Here is a 12,304-nt window from a genome sequence, read left to right on the forward strand (position 1 = left end):
TCCCTCCCCAAACCCGCCGGTAACCGGCGGCCCCAGCCCCGCGCCGGCGGAGGAGCGCTCCCGCGTCCCGTCCCGCCGCCCCGGGGGCCGCCGTGGAGCAAGAGGGGAGAAGGAGGGGGTCCCGTTGGAGCAGAGGGGACGGGATGGAGGGGAGGGGAGCGGAGCGCTGCCCCGCACCGCACGGGCACTCACCGCCGGCGGCCCCTTGCCTGGCGCGGCCCCGCCGCTCGGCAGCCGGAAAGTTTCTCCTCCGCAGCCCCGGGGGACGGAGCGGGGCGGGAGGGAGGGAGGGAAGAGGAGGATGGCGGGGGGGGGGGGGGACGTTTTTCAACTCAGGAAGAAAGTGACTCCCCCCTCCCGCTCCACCTCCCGCCTCCCCGCCCTCCTTCCTTACCTCTCCCCGGTCCTCCTCCTCCTCCTCCTCCTCCTCTCCCGGCCCCGCCGCCCCTCACGCCATGGCGGCGGCGGGCAGCGCTCCCCCCTCGGCCGGGGCACTGAGGGCTGGGGTCGGGGGAAAGACCGGAGGGACTGGACGAGCTGCGCAGCCTCCCGGTCCCGCCCGGGGCCCTCCTTTCCTTTCCTTTCCTTTCCTTCCCTTATTTATTTGTTTATTCGTGGCGTGCACACGGATTCCCCGCCCGTTCCTCCCCTTAGGCGGCTTGTAGTTGGCGGAAATACCCCGATTCTCGCTTTTTTAGGACTCCTTTCTCTGCGGTGAACGCGTTGACCCCAACCCCGGAGTGTCGTTAATCTGATTTTCTGCACCTGGAAGGTGCGGCACCAGTACCGCGGATGGGCGGTGTGGGTGGGTGTGTGTGTGTGTCCTGGTGAGGTTAAAGCATCCAGAATGACCCCTTCGTATACATATCCCTCTCTAGGGCTGTCACCGTACTGTAAGAGGGTCACAGGACCTCCAGTCCAAAAGTTCCCTCAAGCCAGCAGAGAAACAAACAGCCAAATTGTCAATCTGCTCTTTGAAGTACGGTGTGACTACATATATAAAGGTTGCCCCTAGAAAACAAAAACGTGAAACACCATCACCATTCAAAGCCAATCACTCTGCCAATTTTTTGCATCCACTCAGCTGAAGATACTTAGTAATACAAAGGAGGATAAAATCAATGATCCTTTGGAACACTTCTCTTTCCTTTCTCAATCACTGTAACCATGAAGAACTATGAAGTGAAACATTTTAAATGTTTGTTGGGTCCTGAAAGCTGAGTATGTTTTATCATCTTCAGATACTCCACTGGAATGAAAATAAAAATATTTACATGTGATAGATCAGGATGGTGTCCAACTACCTGAAGTTTACATTTCACACAGATTATTCTTCATTTTAATAAATGTTTACTGATGTTACTGAGTCCATCAGTGGGCTCTAAGTTCTCAGTTCCCTGTGTCTAAAATGTAAAAGCTGTGTTTTCTGAGGATGGTTTTAAACAGACTCATTGTGGTTTAGTGTGATTTCCTGCTGTTCTATCAAGATTAATAAACATGTGCAAACTATGCTTAGCTATAAACTATACCTTCCTCTTCACTCCTTCGCTCCTGTTGTATTCCCGCCCATATCCATTGACAGTTTTAGCGTAACGAACAAGCGTAAATTCACAAGTGGTTGCTGCAACTCTGAGAGTAATGCCAGAGCCTGGAATGAAGCCTTGCTTTTTTACCAGTAATGACATGCCTAAAAGCACTAAGTGCTTCAGTTTCAGTCATGCAAACACTAGATTAATCATGAGAAGATATGTTTCTAAACACCTATTTGAATGGTATCCTATATTGCATTGACAGCAGAGGTGTAAAACATTAATGTTGTGACACGAATGAGCACGAGAAGAGCTACAGCCTTCCTGGTCAGACCAGATGTGCTAAGAAGACAATTCTCCATGAATTTCTAAAGTCATCAGGATGCCTGAAGTGATGAGGAGGGAGATGTCTATGTTCTAGTTACATATTTACATCATTAGGTATTTAAATATATTGAGCACCTGACTCTAAGTAAAATGGACTTAGACCTCACAATTCTGAACAGCGTAATGCCCCGGAATAATCCTGACCTTAGTCTCTGGCTGTACCTGTCTGTGTTTTAGAGAAACTGCACTGTGCTGCCTTGTGATGACCAAATACCTGGGCAGAGCACCCTGGGGCTGCCCTGTACCCTGTGTGCTCCATTTCTGCCTCATGGAGGACGAGCTGGGCTGTGCCTGGGTCTTGCCCTGCTGTGCAGTTCGGCTGTGGTGGAGAGACATGCACAGAGTGGAGAGCCACAAATCCTCTCTGCCTTACAGCCTTTTCTATGAAATGGGGCTCATTCTACTTCCCAATAACTCACAGCGTGTTTGTCAGGCTAATTAAATAAGCTGAAGCGTATAGGACCATTCAGAGTATATACCTAAGATAGTATATATATTCAGAGTATATACCTAAGAGAGGCAAGATCTGTCCTTTCCAGATTAATTTCAGCATTGCCACAACTAATTTTGAAACAAGCATGACCCCAGGTTTAGCAAGCACCATCTATATGGAAAGATTGAAAAAATTAGCCTACAGATGAGAAGATTGGAGGAAGATCTGATAACAGCCTTCAGCTACGTAAAAGCTGCTGAAAAGATAATAATCTCTTATCCACATCCTCTGAGAACAGCATGTAAGTTGCAGTAAGAGAAATTTAGGCTTAATAGAAAAAAAAAAGTATCTGTAAAGTATGCATAAGGGTAAATAAAGCAGAAGTGAACAGTACCTTTGTCCCTGGAGGCTTCTTAAACACAAGTTGGACACATACTTGACAAGAACAGTTCAGGGCTAGAAAGTCTGATGTGTCTTGCCTTAGAGCAAAGGGTGGGCCAGATGACCTGTCATGGTTCTTTCCAGTCCTGTTTTGTATGATTATGTTCAAACTGCTACTTGCACAGGCAGGATTATGGCTCATCTTTGATCTTCCAATGCCCTTCACCTCTTTAGCGATGGGTATAACCTCCCTTGCTAAGGTTGAGCTTCTCTCTGTGATTTGCTAGCCTTGCTGCGTGCCGGTGAATTTGTTGCTGATGACAGCAAAAAGAAAACAATTAAACAATAAAACAATGTCAGTCTGGGGCAGAAAGTCTGGGTGGGATCCATCTAACTTCTAAACCTGTCACAGACTTTTGTTCTATACTTGGCTGATAACTGCCTCTGATCTAGTCACGTTAGACTCTCTGTATAACTGCAGAGAAAATTACATACTTTCAGGGCAGAGTTCATCTGATCTGTTTTAGATGTCTTCTTCAGGATGTGATGAATCAAGTCCCTCAGCTGCCTGTTCTTGCCACCAACCCTAAAGTTGGTTTAAATGACTGACTCGGTAACGTGCCATCATACAATTTCCACTCCCTTGGTGTTTCTGTCCCCAAAACCTCCCACTCCCTCTCTGCTCCCAACTATCAGAATCCTGGGTTAGTTGTTCCTTTCTTCTCTTTTTGTTGAAAAGGTCCCACTGAGATTAATAATTTTTGTATCTCTCATTCCCTTAAATTACATCATGCGACACCGTAACATACAGCAATCTGACCTTTCTGGTGGCATTGCTTCAGAATGGATTTAGGAGACGAGCTAAATTTACCTTTTGGAGCTAAAGACCATTGACTTGGCCAGATTGTGCAGAGTATGTTCCATGGAAATCGTTTGAAAACTGTTCAGGTCAGAAGCTCTTCTACTCATACGTCAGATGCTCTTTATTTTTCCTTGGCTTTTGTGGCAAGCAACATTACCAGGAACATGAAATGTTTGGTCTCTGTGTGACTGAGCCAAATGTATGTGGGAAATGTTGCCCTTTTCCAATAACAGCAATTTTTTTAGGTCACACACATAGAAGTCACTGTCTTAGACACCAAAGTATACAGTGCATGTCTTGAAACTGTCTGCTGCTTCGGAGACATTGTGAGCAGACAGCTCTTGGTTATGAGATCTTGAGAACATCTGTCCTTTTCCCCCCTTATAGTAAGTGATGTTTGGGAAGGGAAGACTTCCAAGAAGGCCCTGTGGTTATCTGGCTTGCAGGGAAGGGAAATACGCTTTATTTTCTTGCTGCATGGACAAGCTGGGTGATGAGGATGTGAAGAGGGAGCGAGCCCCTGTTGCTGAGCTGGGGCAGTGGGGAAGTGAGGTGGCAGGGCTGCATGAAGCCACTGATGCAAGGCTCATCCTTTCTGGAGGAGACACAAAGTATCTGCTGATGCTTCATATATTTTAGAGCCTTTGGTTTTCAATTGTGAAAATGAGGGGATGTTTCCTTTTTCTTTTTTTATGACTGAAGATGGTTGCCTCAAGAGGGAAGCTGTATGTCATTGAGTCTGTTCCACATACACAGCCTTGGCTACTCTTTTTTTTCTTCATGCCCAGTCTTTGCAACAGTATTTTTTTCTCCTTTTATTTTTCCTCTGTGTTTTTTCATTTGTTTGTGGGTTTTGGTTTGGGGTTTTTTGGGGTTGTTGTTGTTGGTTTTTTTTAACTATCTCCCTATCACTGAAGTCCTATTCTCTGTGTGATCTGTTTGGTCTCTAATTTCTATGTAAAAGGAGGAACATCTACTTTTGTCACTAAGTGACAAAACTCTTCAAATGCGAGAAAAATACAAAATTCTCCAGATTCTTTCACTAATTATCCAAAACAATTGATTTTCTTATGACTGTAACCCTTGCGTTCCTTTTGTCTTTTATGCCCAGCTGTCATGATTTCTGATCTTGGTGCTGTGAGCTGAAATCTGTAGGACAAAAGCATTTGGCCACTCTTTTCTTGTAGCTGAACTGCGGAACTGCAAATCTAGATACTTGCATAATGCTCACTCTGCTCTCCTTGCTCTGGGCTGCTCTGCCCAACTCTTCCCCTCAGACTTTATTAGTGCCACATGAAGGCAACTCCTCTATTTTCAAGACTTATCCCAATTCCAGTCTCGTATGGGGGAAAGTTGGCTATCTCCTCTTTCCAGACGGGGTGTGGACCACACAGTGTCCTAACTTTGTTGTTGTTCCTACTACGTCCTTCAACTTTATGAGTGCTGCATGATTCACAGCATTCACTACTCGGGGATTTGGGGCTCTGGCTCACCGTGCAGGCAACGGGCAGAAATAGTCACAGCTCCAGAAGTAGGTAATGAAAAGGAGTGGCCTGAGAATCAGAAAGGGCTGGAAATCTGGAAATCTTGTCTAAGCTCATTAGGGTACCTTTCTGGCTGGGGCACATTTAGGGTGGCGCAAAGCGATTTCTCTCAGAGGAAGATCTAGCCAGTTGTTTCCTACGGGTCTGTCAGGTGCCAGGTACCTTTACGGGACTGGAAGGATGTATCAGTGCAACAAATGCTTCTTCCCTCCCTTGTCTGCTTCTGTATCTACGGGCTGGAAATTCTTCTCTCTTCCCCACAGATGGAGTTTTACTCTTCTAGGTTGTGGTAGCCAAAGTACCAGTAGGGTAGCTGGAAGGGGAAAGCACTGGACATGTTTCCTAAACAGCTCTTCTTTGTATGTAACTGGAACATCTTTCTCTGCTTTACATTTCCTTTCTTTCCCTCTTTCTTGCTCTCACCATGTGTTCAGCCTGGTTTAGCCCGAGGCCAGCAGACAGAAAGTCAGATGAGAAAAAATTCCTGCAGATTTCTTAGTGAATGGGAAGCTGCAGCACCAGTAACCTCAGCAAGGAGAGAGGTAAAACAGTGGGGAGTGGAGACAGATTCATGGTCCTCAGACACGGTCAGGAAGACAGCAGCCATAAAGCAGGTACGTAGGTACTTCCTGTGAAACACCAAAAAAGGATCTGGATTCAATAAAAAATTACGTGTATCATCTGGTCTGTGCCTTTCAACAGCAGAATCCATTATGACAGCAGTAGGACGGTATCATTTTAATTGCTTTTACAGTACTGTAGGCATCATAGACATGAACTGGGTTTAGGTTTGTCTCCTGGCAGCTGTCTGGTTGCCTAGCTGGCCTGCTCCTTCATTAGCCTCACCCTTTCTTTTCTCCGATGATGATGAGAACAGGTTGGAGTGGGGGAGCACCCAGCATCATGTGGCTTTTTGTTCAGCTGAATTGGTTGTTACTTTATGTTCTCAAATGTGTGACCTTTCTCAACACGACAACTTCTTTCCTTCCAAATTTCTGCAATGTTATAAACCGAGCAGTATCCTCTGGGGAGGACAAACCATGAGAGAAACCTTCTAAAGAAGGACTTTTTCAGTGCTCCCCGAGAGACGATTGCCACAATCTCCCTCTCTGGATGCCAGATATGTTGCAATCATGTTTTCCATTTGCAATAAGGCTTAAATCCACCTATTTTATGGAGTCACTTGATATGTGGAAACCCAAGCAGACAACTAAACAACTGCTGGAATTCATGAAAATAATTACAAGTTACTTATCCCCACCCCTAGTTCTTGTGTTTCATACTCCCTCTCTCTTCCTCCGTACACTAGAGATGTGTAAATGAAAAAGGCACGACATAGAGACTGTATTTGAACTTGTAACTGACTCCATTTCTCTTTGAAAGCACCTCACTCTGATTTGCTGCATCCAAGTTGAAGCCAAGGCTCAAAGGTGGGGTATTAGATCAAACACAAACACAGCATTAAAAATCAATTTCCACTTCAAGATAATACTTACACACGCAGCCACCCATTCTGCTCAATTGATTCTGAAGCAATGGTGACCCACCAACTGGTTGTTCTGCTTGTAGTCATACATACCACCTGGAGACAGCTCCATCTCTACTTCAGTTTTAGGGGCTTCATGAGGTGGTTGTGTTAGTCTGCATCAGTAATTGGTGATGGTGTGTATTGGTGGGGTTTTTGGTATCATCCTGTTCCCGTGCTTGTGAAGGTGCTGCTGGTGGGTATTCCAGGGGCCCATGTCACCACCTCACGATCGTTGACTCATGCAAACAGCCGTATTCCAGAGGCACTGGCAGGGCACGCCGCACAGCAATGCTTTCCGAATGCATACACAAATATGTATACATACATACAAATACTTCTGCAGTTACTTTCAATGATATCCATCTAATGATGATCATAGTAATGGTAGTTATCAAATCTATTTTCATAAATTCATGCAATTGTCTTCAGGTTACAATTTATTTATTTTTTTTTTTCTTGCTAATTTTGTGCATGGATTAATATCAGAAATGTGCCAGGTATCTCCAAATCCTGCAAAATAACAGGAAAAAGGTTAAAGAAAAGAGGAAAACCCAACATAATAGAAATATTTTGGTAGTTATTATTTACTATAATAAACGTAAACTCTGTTTCCTGATGCCCTCTAACAATTTATTGCCCTGTTGAGCCATTAATGTCAGTTTATGATGACCCTCAACCTTATCTTCCTTGAGCTTCATCTATACTCTATTTTCCATGACTATGACTACTGATCTAGAGATTTCCCTGCGTACTGCCTATGAGTGTTTTGTCTATTTAATTGATCTAAAAACCTGACACCTCCTAGGAATTGCAGGTAATTCTCTCATTCTCTTAATCTCTGGGTTCCCCTGTCATGGATTCTAGCTCTTAATTGCTGCCTGTTCGTGTGTGTAGATGTGTGGGCACTCATACCCATTTTTCTGGGCAGCTTTGAGGGAGAAAACAGGGACAGAGAAATTCACTGCTGGAGTCTGGCTCCAGCACTGCTGCAGCTGCTTCAACAGCAGCTCTCCAGGAGATATTTTTGAAGCCTTCTGTTGGTATAAGATTAAGATTTTTTTAAATCTCTCAAGTCTGTAACATCATGTTACTTTTCACAAAATTTACAATGGCATCATCTTTCTCTGGATTAATATAATTTGCAGACTGCTCAGCATCTAGAATGACCCATTTGGATTCCCAGTGTGAGCCTGGGAATGGTTCCGGGGGATGGAGTAGCAAGAAAACTGCAATTCTCAGGTATTATTTTGAGATAAGGCAAGAAAAGGGTTGCTGTACTCACCTGCACTTTTATTCCTCAGAGGCGGTGGAGGCTTTAAAAATTAATCTTTTAAATGTAACCTTACTATGCATATGGAGTCACAATTTTCAGAGCTGCATTAATGTTGTGACAGAAAAAGGTCTACTTAATGTTAATGGGCTTGTTTTCCTAAAGTATACCCCTGAATATTCATTATTTTTGGACAAGAATATTTTTTTTTTTTTTTTGCCTCCTGTATATAGTGTAAGATAAATTATGCCTTTCTTCACTCTTAGAAGGAACTTAAGTTCTTCAACCTTGTAAGAGGAAATCAAACCGAGTGTTTAATTAGCTTATGCTCAACATTTAGCAGTCAATGGAAAATCAAACTACTTTCCTGGCTGGCAGAGCCTGCTCTGGGCAGGCCGCGGGAGCTGCGGTGGGTGCCGTGAGGGTCGATATTCCATTTGTGCTGTTGCCATTTTGCATCTTGCCCCCTCCGAGTTGCAAAAGGGGCTGGAAGCCGTAACATCATTTAGAAGTGGCTGCGATGGTTTCTCACCCCAGCACAAGTATTTAAAAGTCGTTTACGACCATGCGTTACAGAACTACGTCTGCGCTCTGGCAGCACGAGTGGGAAGCACGAGGGATGTTTTAGCACAGTTCTGATTAAATCAGTTTAGCTGCAGCGGGGGCAGAAGTTAGACGCGGTGCTTCAGATGTTTGCCCTTCTGTGAACTGTGACATCTGGTCAGCTGCAAAACCTCTGCGGTCTTCCCATGCTTGCCAGGAACTACTGTGGGTACCCACCTCATACTGAAAAGATTTCCCTTACACCCTTGCCCTATATTCAAGAAGACGGTCGGTCATGCTGGCTACAGTACTAGTCCATTGACCCACGGATAGGAATCCCCAGTTTGCCCTGTAAAGATGCTGGCAAGCTTTTCGAGCTGGAAATCTCCGAGTCTGTTTAACTTCCTGGATTCCATCTTATTTTGGCCCTAATCCAGGCTGTTTTTAAGTTAAGCATTTCTATTTATAATGCTTATGGAAAAGCAGGATTTGTTTCTTGCATCAAAAGCTTTCAGAAGAAAACCTCCAATTTTTTTTTAATTTTTTTTTTTCCTGCCCTGTGACTCACCAAAGGGGTTTGATGTTCCACTTATTCAGGATTGCAAAAAACAAAATTATAGGCAACTGGATTTATAATGGGATGGAGCCTTTCCCCTGGGGGGTTCTGGGTCGGCTACGTGGCTGCTGGAAGGGCTGGTTGTGAGCAGTGCACAATAGATGTCTGTGGCTGCACCATTATAGCCATTACATCAGTATAGCTCCAATTTGCCATCTCCTTAAGTTCTAAAGGATCTGTCATAAAGATTCTTAAAAACCCTAAAGCCTGTGCAGCTGCTGGCTAAAACGTGAGCTAGGAGGACGCAGCAGGCATGGTTTTCACTTGTAGTGAAGCAGTTGTATTGTTTTCAATTGTTACAGCCAACTGCTGCTATAAAACATAATGCTGGGCAGTGTGGGCAGGGCTACAGGTTAGTTACTTGAATGCAGGTAACATTTAGAGCACTGTGGGTCACTGCAGGGGACAGGGCAGCAGCATCTCAAGCCCTAGGACACGGTAGGGCCAGTCCAGCCACATCGCCTGGAGCCCTTCTGCATCCCAGAAGATCTCCCCACTGCACATCTGTGCACGACCATCACCTTTTCCTGTTACCGTGTCATCATTTTATAGATTTTTTTTTTTCCCCTGGGTAGGTTCTCATGCCCGGCTGGACAAGGGCTGGTCGCTCCTTATGCAGGTTTCAACCCGTTTTGGGAGTGCTGGTTCCTGGTGCCCAACATCAGACAAGCTTTCCCAGGAATCCCCTTAGGAACCCTCCAGCGCTGCTGTAGTGTCACTCACCTGGGACTCAGCCTGGGAGACGCAGCAGCCTCAGAAAGGGCTGTGTCCAGCCCTGCCCCGTGTCCACCACGGACAAGCTCTCTGCGCTTGTTTATTTAGCTTCTACTCACCGGGGATTAAGAAGCCTTTGGTTTCCAGGAACAAGCCCTATTCAGGAAACACTAGCAGTGAGCTCTGCTTTGCATCAAAGCTGATTTCCCTATAGGTATTAAAGGCATTAATTTATTAAAGGTATCAATTTATACTAGTTTTTGGTTGGTTGATTTATGTTTTATCCAGAGTGGGTCAAGTTTTGCTTTGGTTGAGGCTGTAGCATGAACCTCTCCTCGCACTGCTTCGTGATGACCTCCTTGTCTCTCTTTTTTCTTTTCGCTGCCCAGCTATGAAGGAAATTCACAGAACATACATTTTTTTCAGAAATAACTTCTCTTTATTTTAAAACTCAGACACGTGTGCTTTATACCAAAACAGATGCCAAAAGAAACTTGGTATTCATCTCTAGTTTTAAGCAAAACTGTGTCTTCCAGGGCTATATAACCAGACACACTGATTTTAATGAATCTTTACAACTTTGTCTCCCTGCCAATATTCCAGATAGTTTTGCAGGCACTTCAGCGACCTTTCTGTCAATGGCCTCTCACAACAGAATCCAAGAAATCTCAGAAATTTCCAGAGGTAAAAAAAAAAAAAAAAGAGAAAAAAGGAAGAAGCAAAGATGGTGGCTTTCCAGTGTCATGTTAAATATGGCCAGCTCTCTACCACTTTTCTGTCACGTGTATTTCTTCTCCCCGGTCTCCACGCCACCTCCATTTCCAAGAGATCCCCCACCAGCACCGACTGCCCTCTTAAAGTTCTTCCATTGCCAACATCCACCTTGTAGTAAGACCTGTATAATTTTCAGAGATTCTTGAATAAGAAGATGCGTTTTGGTAGAAGTCGTTAAGTCCTGATTTCACAAGAACACCATTTTTAGGGCAAATGCTTCAATTATTTTTCCTAAGTCTTCCTGCAGCATATGATGGCAGAAGGAGTCATGCTTGCAGTAGCCTTCTGTTATCCACTTCTTTCTCTGCCACTTCTTCTAGCAGCAAGTGCAAGTGCCTGGTGACAGCCTTCCTCAGAAGTGGGCACCATCGCCTCCCAGTTGAGCAAGTCCATATATGTGTTTATCCTGGTGAGCTTTGTGTTCAGGCTGTCCTTGGAATGTGTCACCTTTCCATTATAAAAAAATACTGCTTCTCCACTGAGACGCCAGGAACCAAAGACTGACTTAGATGATTTTCACTGTAATTTTCATTCATGATTCAATTCTAATTCATTTTCTTTAAAAAAAAGAAAAAGAAAAGGAAAAAGAAAAAGAAAAAGAAAAAGAAAAAGAAAAAGAAAAAGAAAAAGAAAAAGAAAAGCCCTACCTACAAAAATCAGTTCCAAATTCAAAACAAAAAAAGCATGAGGGTACACAATATTGGTTTGGACCATAACCTAGTTAGAAATTATTTGGGGAGGATTATTGAATTCAGGTTAGAATTTCAAATGATGCTGTAATCAGACATCTGAGATTTTAATCTGGGTAGCTCTCTGGTTAATACAAATCATACCCTTATCATGAGCCAGATTTGCTGCCCAAGTCATCGATGCTAATTAAAAAATTTCAAAATAAACTCAGGTCTTACTTATTGTTACCTTCTTAAGTCAAATATTTTCAGCCTACAGTCCATGAGGAGGAGAATGGCAACCTCATTTTCCTTCCTCACCCACTTTGTTTTAAAGAAAGTTTTTTCTCAATTTTTTCCTCATTTGTTTTATGTTTCCCTTTCAAAAAAACAATGCAATGTGTTAAACTGCATTATTACTTCAAAGTATATAGAAGCTGCATATTACCACAAGAATGTAAAAAGAATATCCTATGCAAAGGTAGGAAAACAGTACGGAAACAAAAGCTGATGCCTCTGAAATGAGGTAGAATGATGTTTGTGTCTGATTCTGACACAAAGTATTTGAACTGGTGAAGCTGCAAAAATATGGAGTGACACAAGTTAAGTGGTAACATAAGTTAAATCCATTCTGATAATGGTCTAGGCCTAAGAAAGTAAATTCTTTTTCTTGAAAACAAGAAAAGAAAGTTTCTATTTATTGTTCTTTAAACTTTGAGGGACATTTATCCACAATTCTGTCATCCCAGTGTGACAAAACTGCTGACTAAACACATTTGCATCTGCTACCCTGCGTTAAGATACTGATGGCTCCCTGTCAAAAGTGCTAGAGAACAGGTCTTTGGAACTGAATCTGCAGAGAACAGGATGCCCGTTTGCCTAAATTAGCCAATGAGAAAGCACATATTCAGTTTATATCTTCTGTCTTGCTTCTCTGGCGGGCTGAGGCTGTGCTTAGCAAAGACAGCTCTCGATAGCTGGGTGCTATGTCCTTCCTACTCTTGGAAGAATTGCGGGTGGGAATCCACTCAAGCTGGGAAGGGAAGTGTACACAG

At 43.9% G+C, this 12,304-nt stretch overlaps 1 protein-coding gene across 3 annotated transcripts in view; it reads right to left on the bottom strand.

Annotated features, from left to right (window-relative positions):
* Positions 1-484, bottom strand: part of DSE (dermatan sulfate epimerase) — a 33,333-nt gene extending 32,849 nt beyond the window's left edge. The window contains exon 1 of one of the 3 annotated variants that reach the window (XM_014964767.1): positions 395-484. The gene's annotated coding sequence lies outside the window, so the exon portion shown is untranslated. Of the gene's footprint in view, positions 1-192; positions 279-394 lie in introns of those variants that run through there. The other 2 variants (XM_014964766.1, XM_014964768.1) reach the window with 2 other exon arrangements.
* Between the last annotated feature and the right edge of the window lie 11,820 nt (positions 485-12,304).

The sequence above is a fragment of the Calidris pugnax genome, unplaced genomic scaffold, assembly GCF_001431845.1.
Source record: "Calidris pugnax isolate Ruff unplaced genomic scaffold, ASM143184v1 scaffold219, whole genome shotgun sequence".
NCBI classification, from domain to species: Eukaryota; Metazoa; Chordata; class Aves; order Charadriiformes; family Scolopacidae; genus Calidris; species Calidris pugnax.